The following is a 15,076-nucleotide window of genomic DNA, read 5'->3' on the forward strand; positions in this document are numbered from 1 at the left end:
ATATCTGCATAACAAAAAAATTAAAATATATAAATACTTGCTTAACACTGTGGTGCGGTATCACTTCGCATGTAGCGGCGTATTGATTTGAAAAGCTTGGGTGTCTTCGGCCAGTGTCGGTTGACGTCGGAATCTACCAGTATCTGTGTTACTGTAATCGTAGTCTTACAGCCAGGCCTTCACATTTTCACAGGCTTTCTAGGCTGCAGCCTATGGGTCCGCACTACGACGATACTTACATAACAAAAAAATTAAAATAGGTAAGTCCTTGCTTAACACTGTGGTGTGGACTCTCTTACAGTAGTATCAGAGGTGGGAATAATAATTTTATTTGGGTTGATTCGGTTGAATTTTTCAAGAACGGCTGACAGAAATTACGGTAGCATTCATCTCTCAAATCCTGGACTCCCTCGTGTCAAATTCCCCGTGGCGTCCAGTCAAACGAGCGGCTCTTTAGTTGAGATAATCGCAAAGACTTTGAAAAGAATGGTTAACGGAGTTTTGGCATTTGGAAGTGAATTCCATTTCGCAGTACGTAGATTTCATGCAAACCTCATGTCATCCAAACTAGGGCCTACCTTATTTTTTTTTACTACCTGTCGCCAGATGCATATTCTTTGGCTCTTGGAGCTTGATCATTTTTAGCTAAGTTTATTGTCTTTGGATATACTGCGGAATACATAGAATATGTCTTCAGACACATGGTGCCAGGGCAAGGTCAAGCAACTGTTGCATCTTAATTAAATATAGGTAATATTTGATTGATTGTTGCATTCCCTTCGTTATCTTGTATTTGTTTAACAAGCCTTGTACCGCAATACATTAATTTTTAAAATTCAGATACTGATGTTTTTGAATTGAAATGATTATTCCTTCTTTTAAAAAGCGTTTAGTTACTCACTGAAATGTTACAAACTGTGTTGGATGCCTTAATAATCTCCGTTCACTTTATTTTTTAAATTTCATCAACACATTAAATCATTAATTGTACAGTGCAATTGTTTACAATTAAATAATAACCTTAAACGCTGCCTTGTAGGCTTACTACCCAAAAGCAGCTCTGAAATGCTGCATTTACGTGTTAGTTATCACAAAATTTTTCTTGGTAGCGGCCACACCATGAGTTCAGCATACAGGTCCTTAGATCCTCAATCTGGCCTCGTTACAACATCCGATTCCATCATAGCTGTAACAAAGGGTTCATGTCCCTCATAGCTGGGAGATCAGATTAGATTAGATTAGATTAATGCATGTTCCATAGATCATGAATACGACACTTCGTAATGATGTGGAACGTGTCAGGTTTATGAAAGATGTCTGTACAAGATATTACATTACACAAAATATTGCATGACACTAATGTTTAAGTTAGTTTTTTTCCCTCCCTTAATTTATATCTAAAAATTCAGCCAGTGAGTAGAAGGAGTTGTCATCTAGAAATTCTTTTAATTTATTTTTAAATGTTGGTTGACTATCTGCCAGGCTTTTGATGCTGTTTGGTAGGTGATCAAAGACTTTTGTGGCAGCATAATTTACTCCTTTCTGTGCCAAAGTCAGATTTAACCCTGGATAGTCAAGATCATCCTTTCTCCTGGTGTTATAGCTATGCACACTGCTATTACTTTTGAACTGGGTTGGATTATTAACAACAAATTTCATAAGTGAATATATATACTGTGAGGTTACTGTGAAGATCTCTAGATCCTTAAATAGATGTCTGCAGGATGACCGTGGGTGGGCTCCAGCAATTATTCTGATTACACGTTTTTGAGCAATGAATACTTTTCTACTCAACGATGAATTAGACCAGAATATGATACCATACGAAAGCAGTGAATGAAATTTGGCATAGTAAGCTAATTTACTGAGATTCTTATCACCAAAATTTGCAATAACCCTAATAGCATACGTAGCTGAACTCAGTCGTTTCAGCAGACCATCAATGTGTTGCTTCCAGTTTAACCTCTCATCAATGGACACACCTAAAAATTTTGAAAATTCTACCTTAGCTACAGACTTCTGTTCAAAGTCTATATTTATTACTGGAGTTGTGCCATTTACTGTACAGAACTGTATATACTGTGTTTTATCAAAATTTAAAGAGAGTCCGTTTGCAGAGAACCATTTAATAATTTTGTGAAAAACATCATTTACAATTACATCACTAAGTTCTTGGTTTTTGGATGTTATTACTATACTTGTATCATCAGCAAAAAGAACTAACTTTGCATCTTCATCAATATGGAATGGTAAGTCATGAATGTATATCAAGAACAGTAAAGGACCTAAGACCGAACCCTGTGGGAGCCCGTACTTGATAGCCCCCCAGTTTGAGGAATCAGCTGTTGTTTTAACATTACATGAACCACTTATTTCAACTTTCTGCATTCTTCCAGTTAAGTATGAATTAAACCATTTGTGCACTGCCCCCCTCAAACCATAATGATTTAGCTTATCTAAAAGAGTTCCATGATTAACACAAATGCATTTAGTATGCAATGAGAAAGGCAAGTTCAGAGAAAGCTGCCTAAGCTTCTTTCCTGTATCGAATGTGAATTTACAACGTACAAATAGACTGACAGATATGGTAAACGAAAGTAGCTCTTGAAGACAAAAATAAAGTAACGTTAGAGGTGGCTCCGAAACAGTTTCCTCAGCGTGGCACATTGCTAACCGAAGAGTCCCGTATTCGATGCCCAGCCGGGTTGGAGGTTTTCTCCGCTCGGGGACTGGATGTTGTGTTGTCCTTACGTTTGTATCGTCGGACTAACAAGAAAGTCGTCTTCCATTGCACTGCCGTATTGTCCATCCATTACTGAAATTGTTGAATGGGCACGAACCGAAAGTCAATGAATTGAAACGAAAAAAACAATTTCCTCATAATTAAGTATCACAAGACACGGTTGACGCACTGCGCCGGTGACGCAGTGTCGCAGGCACAAACAAACACGACGTAGATGTGAATAATGACCGTGGTGACATCGAGACTGTCGCATAAAAGTTAACTAGTGAACTCCTTGAAGAACTTCCAAGAGGTTTTTCAGCAAAACATGAAAGCAAAAACAGCTAAGTACTGAGTTTGATCCAGAAAACAGACGAAAATCTCTCACTGAAGCAAGTACCTATATTGAACATAACGGAAGAAATACACAACGAAACACTAGAAAACAATGAAGAGAAAACTCGAACAACGACCGCTGAAATTGTGGACACAATACAAGAAACTAAGCAAAGTATCAGTAAGAAATTTAAAAAATCACAGAAATTCCAGATTTCTTTGAGAAGATGTAATAAATAGGGTATTTATGGGTGAACAGAGAAAACACACATAGTTTGAGAGAATACAAAGGGAGAGAGTAACACAAAGAACGACATCGAAACCTAGGCACAAAGGACCGATGGGCAATGAATGCCAGCGATGGTGACGAACGGAAATATTTCTCCTGTTTGAGAGTCGTAAGCTCTAGCAAAATCTCTATACAAAAAGATGAGAAAAACATACGTTAAATAATGAACCGAGATCTAGGAAGGGAATAGACAATATAGAGCTCATGGGGAAGTAATTAATATAGTTAATGTCAATATAAATGTGATTAAGACTGAAGCTGTAATACGGTAATACATTTTGAAACTCTGGTTACATGTAGTATTCACAAAAACAAAATTTGGTTAGTAAGACAAGCTGAAGAGTTGGGGCTTCAAATAAAGAAACTGAACCTTGAAAAAAAGAAAAAAAAAGAAAAGCTCTCATGGAAATCTACCTAGAATCTTAAATTATAGACCTAGAAAGAGATAATTTTAGTTGGTTTGAATACAACGTTGAAATAGGAAGGACTAAGCTGACATGTATTTAAAAATGTATTACAGTGTATTAAGAAAAGGAGGAAAAGGAACTAAGGAGGAAAATCGTTATTCAATTATTTGTTTCATTCATTCTACTATTTATGTGTTTATTCAGTGTGCTGTACGAGAAGATCGTTTACAGTGAAGTACGAGTAAGGATGTGAACAGACTACACAATTCCAGAGACAAAACCAGAATTGAATCGAATGGGGAGAAATGAAATTTACAGCACACCTTTATTAAAAGAAAAAATGGTTCAAATGGCTCTGAGCACTATGGGACTTAAAGAAAGGATCATTTGATAGGACACATCCTGTGGCATCAGAGAACAGGTAATATCGTAATAAAGAGAAGTAAAAATTGTAGAATGAGACTATGGCTAATTTATAGTAAGCAAGTTCAAACGGACGGAGGGTGGCTTAATTATAACATCTATTAGTGGATATTAATATGGGGTGTGTCTGTCCTTTACCTTCATGACGGTTTGAACTCAACTGAGGGCGCTTTCAATGAATGGCTGTGGAAGAATGGCAGCCCATTATTCCTCAACAGCCGAAACCAAGGTAGGTAGTGATGTTGGATGCTTGTGTCTAGTGAAAGGCCGACGTTCTAACTTACCCAAAATGTGTTCCACTGGGTTCAGATCGGGACCATGGGCATATTAGAACTTTTCGGGAATATTATTATTCACAAACCATTGCCACACAAATGCTGCTTTATGACAGCATGCACCGTCATGTTGGTACAAACAATCATCGTCTTCGATCTATTCCTCTACTATACGCAGTACACAATGCTGTAAATGGCGTTGATATCCTTCCCCACTTAGCATTTTCTTAAGTGCAACAAGTAAACCACACCCAAACCACAGAAAGTACTTCCCTACCGCAACAATCCCGCCATTGTACTTCACTGTTGGCACTACAAATGAAGGCAGGTAACGTTCTTCAGGCATTCGCCAAACCTGGACCCTTCCATCAGGTTGCCAGAGGTTATAGCGTGATTCATCATTCAAAATCACTCGTTCCCACTCATCGACTGTCCAGCGACGTTGCTCTTTACATCATCTCAAGCGTTACTTAGCGCTGACTACAAACTCGTGTAGCTTACGACGAGCTGCTCGACCATTGTACCCCATTATTTTTAATTCTCCATGCGGTCATTGTGTGCTAGCTTCGCTACGTAGCACTTTGAAACTCACGAGTGATTCACTCCACTGATTTCATGCGATGCTTTACAACCACCATCTGCAATTCTCAACTGTCCTCATGCAGTACATGATATCTGCCTAGTCTTGGTTTAGCTGTGGTTGTTCCTTCACGTTTCCACTTCACCAGCAGTAGACTTGGGCAGCTTTAGAAATGCTGAAATGTCCCTGGTGGATTTGTTATTCAGGTTACATCCAGCCACATTCGAAGTGATTGAGCTCTCTTGGCCTCTTGACCGACCCGTTCTGCTGTTACTACTCTCCCTACTTTTATACTCGCGGGTCCGCTTGTCATGACTACTAGTGCTCAATTCCGCATTACATACGGGTATCCGGATATTTTTAATCAGATAGATCTACTTAAGAGGCAAACATACAGGGTGAACAGTATTTAAATCGACAAACTCTGGGAGGTTTTCCCTAATGTCATTTTTTCCTATGAGGAGTATTTAAACCGGTAGAGGAAGATTTCTCTCTTCGCAAATTTATTTAACCAAAAACTCTTTTCCATTTTTTTATGACCAAGAGACAACACATTAACACAACCCAATTTCAGTTACATTAGATTTTCAAAAATGCCTCAATTGATACGTAAACAAAGGTTACACCGATTTACAGATATTTTCGTCCTGTTACGAGTATACAAAGACAAAGAAGAAGGAGAGACATATGCTGATTTACCAAAATCCTTATTAGCTAGTTCGGAAATATGGTAGGTACGAAAAGCAATAACGTCTCTGTCCACAAAACTTTCACGTCCTGGAACATTTGGTACTCCTGTACCTCCTCGAACAATGGCTACAGTTAACCATCCGTTGCCATGATCAAATGAATCATTTATATCTAAACTAAAATTAAGTCTGCAACTGCAGAAGACAGCAGGTCCATCCAGTAGGGCTTGAGCAGCGTCAGACTTAACTGGAATACGATTCTTCTTGTCTCCAGCTGTAGTAGCAAACTCGATGTTCTCGATGGTCTTGTAGACTGTCTGCTTCGAACGGCGGCGATATCTTCTGTACGGCATCTTGGCAGCGTTCAATGCAGTTGTCTGTGCAGTAGCAGCAGCGCGACATAGAGCTCGCTCGCTTATATACAAGTCCCAACACGCGTGACCTTGTGTGGGACTTAGAATATTTGTGCCTGCTGGCGGAGCGTTATCCCGGACGCGAGCACTGGGTGTTCTAGGCGCTCGCGACCCTGTGCGCCAGGCAGGCGCGCTGCCAAGATTACGTAAGCTGGCCGTACAGAAGATATCGCCGCCGTTCAAAACAGACAGTCTACAAGACCATCGAGTTTGCTACAACAGCTGGAGACAAGAAGAATCGTATTCCAGTAAAGTCTGTCGCTGCTCAAGCTCTGCTCGACGGCCCCGCTGTTTTTGTCATTTGCAAACTTAATTTTAGTTTAGATATAAATGATTCATTTGGTCATGGTAACGGATGGTTTACCGTAGCCATTGTTCGTGGCGGTACTGGAGTACCAAATGTTCCAGGACTTGAAAGTTTTGTCGACAGAGACATTATTGCTTTTCGCACATACCATATGGCTGAACTGGCTAATAAAGACTTTGGTAAATCAGCATATATGTCACCATCGTCATTGTCTTTGTATACACGTAATAGGAGGAAAATATCTGTAGATGAATCTGTATTTATTTGGGTAAAAGGTAAAGGTGTATGTGAATATGTAAAATTTGTTGGTGATTGTACTGTATATTTTCATAAATAAATTGTTTATATGCAAACTGATCTGTAGCGTAGCTGAGAACCAGACAATTGTACATCTAGAACCGGGGGGCTCAAGGATGCAACAGCATGTCACGCCACAAAGGCGGCTGACGCAACTCGCTGAACAGCTTACGTAATCTTGGCAGCGCGCCTGCGGCGGACTGAGCGCACAGCGGATCATGTGCTGTCTGACACAGGCAAAAACTCCAGGAGTATCCTGAATTGTTCCTGCTGCTGCTACTATCCGGGCAACCAGATCCTCTTCTGATGCAACAGGAGTTGCGTAAACAGGATTGCGCATCTAGCCTCTAACAACCATACCTACATGACTACTCTGCAATTCACATTTAAGTGCTTGGCAGAGGGTTCATCGAACCACAATCATACTATCTCTCTACTATTCCACTCCCGAACAGCGCGAGGGAAAAACGAACACCTAAACCTTTCTGTTCGAGCTCTGATTTCTCTTATTTTATTTTGATGATCATTCCTACCTATGTAGGTTGGGCTCAACAAAATATTTTCGCATTCGGAAGAGAAAGTTGGTGACTGAAATTTCGTAAAAAGGCCTCGCCGCGACGAAAAACGTCTATGCTGTAATGACTTCCATCCCAACTCGTGTATCATATCTGCCACACTCTCTCCCCTATAACGTGATAATACAAAACGAGCTGCCCTTTTTTGCACCCTTTCGATGTCCTCCGTCAATCCCACCTGGTAAGGATCCCACACCAAGCAGCAATATTCTAACAGAGGACGAACGAGTGTAGTGTAAGCTGTCTCTTTAGTGGACTTGTTGCATCTTCTAAGTGTCCTGCCAATGAAACGCAACCTTTGGCTCGCCTTCCCGACAATATTATCTATGTGGTCCTTCCAACTGAAGTTGTTCGTAATTTTAACACCCAGGTACTTAGTTGAATTGACAGCCTTGAGAATTGTACTATTTATCGAGTAATCGAATTCCAACGGATTTCTTTTCGAACTCATGTGGATCATCTCACACTTTTCGTTATTTAGCGTCAACTGCCACCTGACACACCATACAGCAATCTTTTCTAAATCGCTTTGCAACTGATACTGGTCTTCGGATGACCTTACTAGACGGTAAATTACAGCATCATCTGTGAACAATCTAAGAGAACTGCTCAGATTGTCACCCAGGTCATTTATATAGATCAGGAACAGCAGAGGTCCCAGGACGCTTCCCTGGGGAACACCTGATATCACTTCAGTTTTACTCGATGATTTGCCGTCTAATACTACGAACTGCGACCTTCCTGACAGGAAATCACGAATCCAGTCGCACAACTGAGACGATACCACATAGCTCTGCAGCTTGATTAGAAGTCGCTTGTGAGAAACGGTGTCAAAAGCTTTCCGGAAATCTAGAAATACGGAATCAACTTGAGATCCCCTGTCGATAGCGGCCATTACTTCGTGCGAATAAAGAGCTAGCTGCGTTGTTTTCTGAAGCCATGCTGATTACGTGTCAATAGATCGTGACCACAACAAAGGTCAAAATTTAATAATGATTGTGGTGTTGCTCACGCTGCTAAATACTGCATTTTCGGGCAACAACAAAGTTATTATGTAGCAGGTGTCATTAGAGCACAGTTAATAAAGTCATTTCATGTAATAATGAATAAACTAGGCACTCATCCCCTCGTGTTTCCCACGCTGGTCTCGTTGTAAAATCATGGCTCAATCGTCGAAAATCTAGGTGGTGATGATTCCAAGCTCGGATGGAAAGAGGCCTAGGTTTTATTTTGCTATATTCAAAAGTTTTATAGATGTGTTTAACAAACCAGTCTTGAAGATTAAACCTTTGAAAGTTAGCACAATGGCGTTGTAAAAAAGAAAAAAAAAATGAGCACTCCTTATTTAAGTTACACTTCCTTTTTATTGTTTTTGTTGCAATATCGCGTAACATACAAAATATCACTTCACAATACAAAACATACTTGAAAACATCTTCCTCACTGTTAAAAGTTCACATTTTATAAGCTGACTACGTTATGCGTCTTTCCAAGACTTGACTTTCTCAAGGTCCGACCCTCTAACTACTTACTAATAATCGCTTACGCGCCCAAAGTTACAAAACGTCAAAGATCATAGTGACAAAAGAAAGAATACACATAAGAATAATATCATTGCAACATAAACATATCGATGTATCAAAGTATCTCTACATTAATGAAATCAAATCTGAATGTTGTCTCAGAAACATGTTAACTACTTTACAGAAACACAGTATAGCTGGTATCGAGTGGTTCAGGTGAGCTGCCGTAATGGTTACGTAATTCAAGTACCATTACAAGCCCCACACAAAAAAGTCCAGAAGGGACATTTCTGGGGATCGAGCACGCCATGGTACAGGACCACCTCTGCCAGTCCACGTTTCTGGGAACCGTCGGTCCAGGAATCGACGCACACGACGACCGAAATGTGCCGGCGCCCGTCATGTTGGAACCACATGCGTTGTCTTGTAGGGAGCGGGACGTCTTCCAGCAATTCTGGCAATGCTCTGGCGAGAAAATTGTAATAGTGCTTGCCATTTAATGGCCTAGGTAGCAAATACGGCCCAATTAAACAGTCCCCAACAACACCGACCCACACATTAACGAAGAACCGCACTGATTGAAGGATCCCGCTCCACATGCTGCAGGACAGCTTCCTCAAATTGCAGCGTTCTTACCGTGCGACGGCGTCCCTATCCAGGTAATCTGCTAAATGACCCGGTCTCACGCAGACGTTGGCACACGGCAGCAAAGGTCGCATGATGCGGGATACGGCGATTAGGATGTTGTTGTTGATAAACCCGCTGTGCAGCTCGTCCGTTGTGGTGCGCTACGTAGTACGCACCAACCATGTCAATGTACTCACTGCAGGTGTATCGCTCCATTAGTAAACAGAGACAATGCACGACTACACTGGTGGACAGCAGTTGCCTACAACTGAAGAGCGTAACACACTGTCTAACACCGAAGATCGTAATACGGTCTCTAACAACTGACGAGCATAATACGGCCTCCACCAGTTTAAATAATCCTCATAGGAAAAAGTGACATTAGGGAAAAATATTTGTTTTGATGTCTCTACAACCTCCCAGAGTTTGTCGGTTTAAATACTTTTCGCCCTGTATAACCCAAACGTCTTTTCAACAAATTCTAGCCGTAGCAGTCGTGCGGTTCCGGACTGAAGGGCCTAGAACCGCTCGGCCACCACGGCCGGCTAATATATAAAGTTTTCGACATTATTACTTTCAATTTTTTAGCTCTCGCGATGAGAGCGAATGAATGCGGCATGTATGTGATACATGAATCTGGACTTTTCTTAACAATTAATGATGAGCGTGTGAATTATATTGTGTAATAAAGCAGAGTCACATACAAGGTTTAACATGCTTAGTGTAAAGTAGTCAATTTAAGGATTCTAGAAGCAAAACTCTTTACGACAAATAAAGAAGGAATCATTTTCAGTTTATTTGATTTTCGGGAAATACTAAGTCTGGAAAATTATTTAAGTAAATTTTGATGGGAGAATTGGTCACGAACGGATATTACCATGCTGTCCGAGACCATCTTCAAACCGACTGGCCAATCAGAATTCTGGAATGGAGAGAGATTTGGGCGTGCTCGTCTCGAGCAGTCGTAATTCAGCTTTAATAGCGTCACGCCAATTGGTTTTATATTCTAGTAATTTGGAAACATTTTGTAATTTACTTTCACTAAAAAGTTGACTGGATTGGAAAATGATGAGATCAGCTATAAACAACGTTTCCCAAATTCTTGTGGATGGCAGACGTTCGCAGTGCCACGCCAAAATAATCCACACACTAACTTCACTGTCGTTGTTTCTGGTAGGAGTCAGACTTAAGCGCGCTTTTGGCTACGTTTAGTATGGTTACCCAAATAATGTCGCACCTGACATTATACCTTTCTAAGAGCGTCCAAAGTAGATATCTGACCGTAGCACTTGACATGCTATGGCATTTAAACGAAACAGCGAAAACATATTAGCAAAAATGAACTTGCAATAAACAAAGTAAAGATTTCAAAAGTAACAAGTGAAGAATCGACATTTTTGTATCCAATCTCATGTATAACCTCTCACTTATAGGCTTATGAAAACACACATGACATTAGTCTTGAGAAGAGGTCAATACGTCGAGATGTAAAACCCTCCATGATATGGCAATTGTCATCAGTTAGTGGAAATTGTGATCGTTTACGATATCAGATGGTTGTTTAAAAACATCTCACTTAGTGATTGAACGCTATGTCGATAAAAGTTGCGGGTCCATTACTGCAGTAGTTGACAACAAGTAACCAGCCATCAATGTAGGATACGCTAAAGCGAATTTCTCCCGCAGCTTGTGATTTCCCGACTACAGTAAACTGGGAACAATCAATCCAGCTCGCTGCATAAACAGGTCTCAATACCGTGGACTGTGGACGAAGTCCACTGCAGCTACGCGGGAAATGTGTGGCAAATGTTCAAATGTGTGTGAATGCCTAAGGGACCAAACTGCTGAGGTCATCGGCCCATAGACTTACACACTACATAAATTAACTTAACGCTAACGACAACACTCACACCCATGCCCGAGGGAGGACTCGAACCTCCGGCGGGAGAGACCGCACGAGTAGTGACATGGCGCCTCCAACCGCGCGGCCACTCCGCGCGGCAAATGTGTGGCGATCACCGTCTCCGTCACATTTTATAGTCACCTGTTCACCACTGTCTTCCACTTCCTTGTATCCACTGACTACTCAGCTACATACCTCCTGTAGCAGCATGAATTGTAGATGACCTGTAGTTTCGTTTTCACGCAGCTCAATGTTTATGACGTCATATCTCTTGAATTACATTGAGGTGACGAAAGTCATGGGTAGTGATATGTACATATACAGATAGCGGTAGTATGGTGTACACAAGGTATAAAACAGCGTGCATTGTCGGAGCTGTCATTTGTATTCAGGAGATCCATGTGAAAAAGTTTACGACGTGGTTAAAAGCCGCACGACGGGAATTAAGAGTTTGAACACCGAATGTTACACTATGTGATCAAAAGTATCCAGACACTTGGCTGAAAATGACTTACAAGTTCGTGGCGCTCTCCATAGGTAATGCTGGAATTCAGTATGGTGTTGGCTCACCCTTAGCCTTAATGACAGCTTCCACTCTCAAAAGGCATACGTTCAATCAAGTGCTGGAAGATTTATTGGAGAATGGCAGCCCATTCTTCACGGGATGCTGCAATGTGGAGAGGTATCGATGTCGGTCGGTAAGGTCGGGCACGAAGTCAGCTTTCCAGAACATCACAAAGGTGTTCTGTAGGACTCAGGTCTGGACTCTGTGCAGGCCAGTCCACTACAGGGATGTTATTGTCGTGTAACAACTCTGCCACAGGCCGTGGATTATGAACAGGTGCTCGATCGTGTTGAAAGACGCAGTCGCCGTCCCCGAATTGCTCTTCAACAGTTGGAAGCAAGAAGGTGCTTATAATATCAATGTAGGCTTGTGCTGTGATAGTGGCACGCAAAACAAGAATAGGTGCAAGCCCCCCTCCATGAAAAACACGACCACACCATAACACCACCGCCTCCGAATTTTACTGTTGGCACTACACACTCTGGCAGATGACGTTCACCGGGCATTCGACATGCCCACACCCTGCCATCCCCGCATTATGCACCGTGATTCGTCACTCCACACAACTTTTTTCCACTGTTAAATCATCCAATGTTTACGCTCCTTGCGTGCCTCAGCTATACAGATAGCCATACCGTAGAACCACAACGGAGGGGTATCTGTTGAGAGGCCAGACAAACATATGGTTCCTGAAGATGGGTAGCAGCCTTTTCAGTAGTTGCTGGGGCAACAGTCTGGATGATTGACTGATCTGGCCTTGTAAAATTAACCAAATCGGCCTTGCTGTGATGGTACTGCGAAAGGCTGAAAGTAAGGGGTCAACTACAGCCGTAATTTTCCCCGAGGCATGCAGTTTTACTGTGTGATGAAATGATGATGGCGACCTCTTGGGTAAAATATTCCGGAGGTGAAATAGGGATCTCCGTGCGGGGACTACTCAGGAAGGCACCGTTATCAGGAGAAACAAGAGTGGCTTTCTACGGATCGGAGCCCGCATCTCGTGGTAGTGCGGTAACGTTCTCGCTTCCCACGCCCGGGTTCTCGGGTTCGATTCCCAGCGGGGTCAGGGATTTTCTCTGTCTCGTGATGGCTGAGTGTTGTGTGATGTCCTTAGGTTAGTTAGGTTTAAGTAGTTCTAAGTTCTAGGGGACTGATGGCCATAGATGTTAAGTCCCATAGTGCCCAGAGCCATTTGAACCATTTGAACCATCTACGGATCGGAGCGTGGAATGTCAGGTCCCTTAGTCGGGTAGGCAGACTAAAAAATTTAAAAAGGAAAATGGATAGGTTAAAGTTAGATATAGTGGGTATTAGTGAAGTTCGGTGGCAGGAGGAACAAGATTTCTGGTCAGGTGAATAGAGGGTTATAAACACATAGTCAAATAGGGGTAATGCAGAAGTAGGTTTAATAGTGAATAAAAAATAGGAGCGTGGGTAAGCTACTTCGAACAGCATAGTTAACGCATTATTGTAGCCAAGGTAGACACGAAGCCTACGCCTAACACAGTGGTACAAGTTTATATGCCAACTAGCCCCACAGATGCTGAAGAGATTGAAGTAATGTATGATGAGATAAAAGAAATTATTCAAATAGTGAAGGGAGACTGAAATTCGATAGTAGGAATAGGAAGGGAAGGAAAAGTAATAGGCGAACATGGAATGGGGGTAAGGAATGAAAGAGGAAGCCGCCTGGTAGAATTTTGCACAGAGCGCAATCTAATCACAGCTGACACGTGGTTTAAGAATCATGAAAGAAGGTTGTATACGTCTAAGAGCCCTGGAAACACTGGAAAGTATCAGATGCATTATATAATGGTAAGACACAGTTTTAGGAACCAGGTTTTAAATTGTAAGACGTTTCCAGGGGCAGATGTGGACTCTGACCACAATCTATTGGTTATAAACTGTAGATTAAAACTGAAGAAACTGCAAAAAGGTGGGAATTTAAGGAGATGGGACCTAGGTAAACTAAAAGAACCAGAGGTAGAGAGTTTCAGAGAGAGCATTAGTGAACGACTGACAAGAACGGGTAAAAGACAACAGTAGAAGAAGAACGGCTAGTTTTGAGAGATGAAACAGTGAAGGCAGCAGAGGATCAAGTAGGTAACAGAAGAGCTACTGAATTTAATTGATGAAAGGAGAAATATAAAAATGCAGATAATGAAGTAGGCAATGAGGAATACAAACATCTCTAAGTGAGATCAACAGGAACCGCAAAATGGCTAAGCAGAGATGGCTAGAAGACAAATGTAAGGATGTAGAGGCATATATCACTAGGGGTAAGGTAGATACTACCTACAGGAAACTTAATAAGACCTTTGGAGAAAAGAGAACCACTTGTATGACTATCAAGAGCTTAGATGGAAAAGCAGTTCCAAGCAAAGAAGGGAAAGCAGAAAGGTGAAAGCAGTATATAGAGGCTCTATATAAGGGCGATGTACCTGAGGTCAATATTATGGAAGAGGACGTAGATGAAGATGAAATGCGAGATATGATACTGCGTGAAGAATTTGACAGAGCACAAAGACCTAAGTTGAAACAAGGCCCTGGGAGTAGACAACATTCTGTTAGATCCACTGATAGCCTTGGGAGAGCCAGACTTGACAAAATTCTACCATCTAGTGAGCAAGATGTATGAGACAGATGAAATACCCTCAGACTTCAAGAAGTATATAATAATTCCAGTCCCAAAGAAAGCAGGTGTTCACAAGTGTAAAAATTACCGAACTATCAGTTTAATACGTCACAGCTGCAAAATACTAACACGAATTGTTTACAGACGAATGGAAAAACTGGTAGAAACCAACCTCGGGATGATCAGTTTGGATTCCGTAGAAATGTTGGAACACGTGAGGCAATACTAATCCTACGAATTATCTTAGGAGATAGATTAAGGAAAGGCAGATCACGTAACTTATGAGGAGGTACTGAACAGAATTGAGGAGAAGAGGAATTTGTGGCACAACTTGACTAGAAGAAGGGATCGGTTGCTAGGACATGTTCTGAGGCATCAAGGCATCACCTATTTAGTGCTGGGGGGGGGGGGGGGGGCGGCGCTGAGGATAAAAATCGTAGAACAGGGCCAAGAGATGAATACACTAAGCAGATTCAGAAGGATGTAGGTTGCAGTAGTTACTTGAAGATG

At 41.6% G+C, this 15,076-nt stretch overlaps 1 protein-coding gene across 2 annotated transcripts in view; it reads right to left on the minus strand.

Annotated features, from left to right (window-relative positions):
• The window catches only part of LOC126299133 (speckle-type POZ protein-like), a 97,457-nt gene that overhangs the window by 14,059 nt on the left and 68,322 nt on the right, over positions 1–15,076 (minus strand). The window lies entirely within an intron of this gene.

The sequence above is a fragment of the Schistocerca gregaria genome, chromosome X, assembly GCF_023897955.1.
Source record: "Schistocerca gregaria isolate iqSchGreg1 chromosome X, iqSchGreg1.2, whole genome shotgun sequence".
Lineage (NCBI taxonomy): Eukaryota > Metazoa > Arthropoda > Insecta > Orthoptera > Acrididae > Schistocerca > Schistocerca gregaria.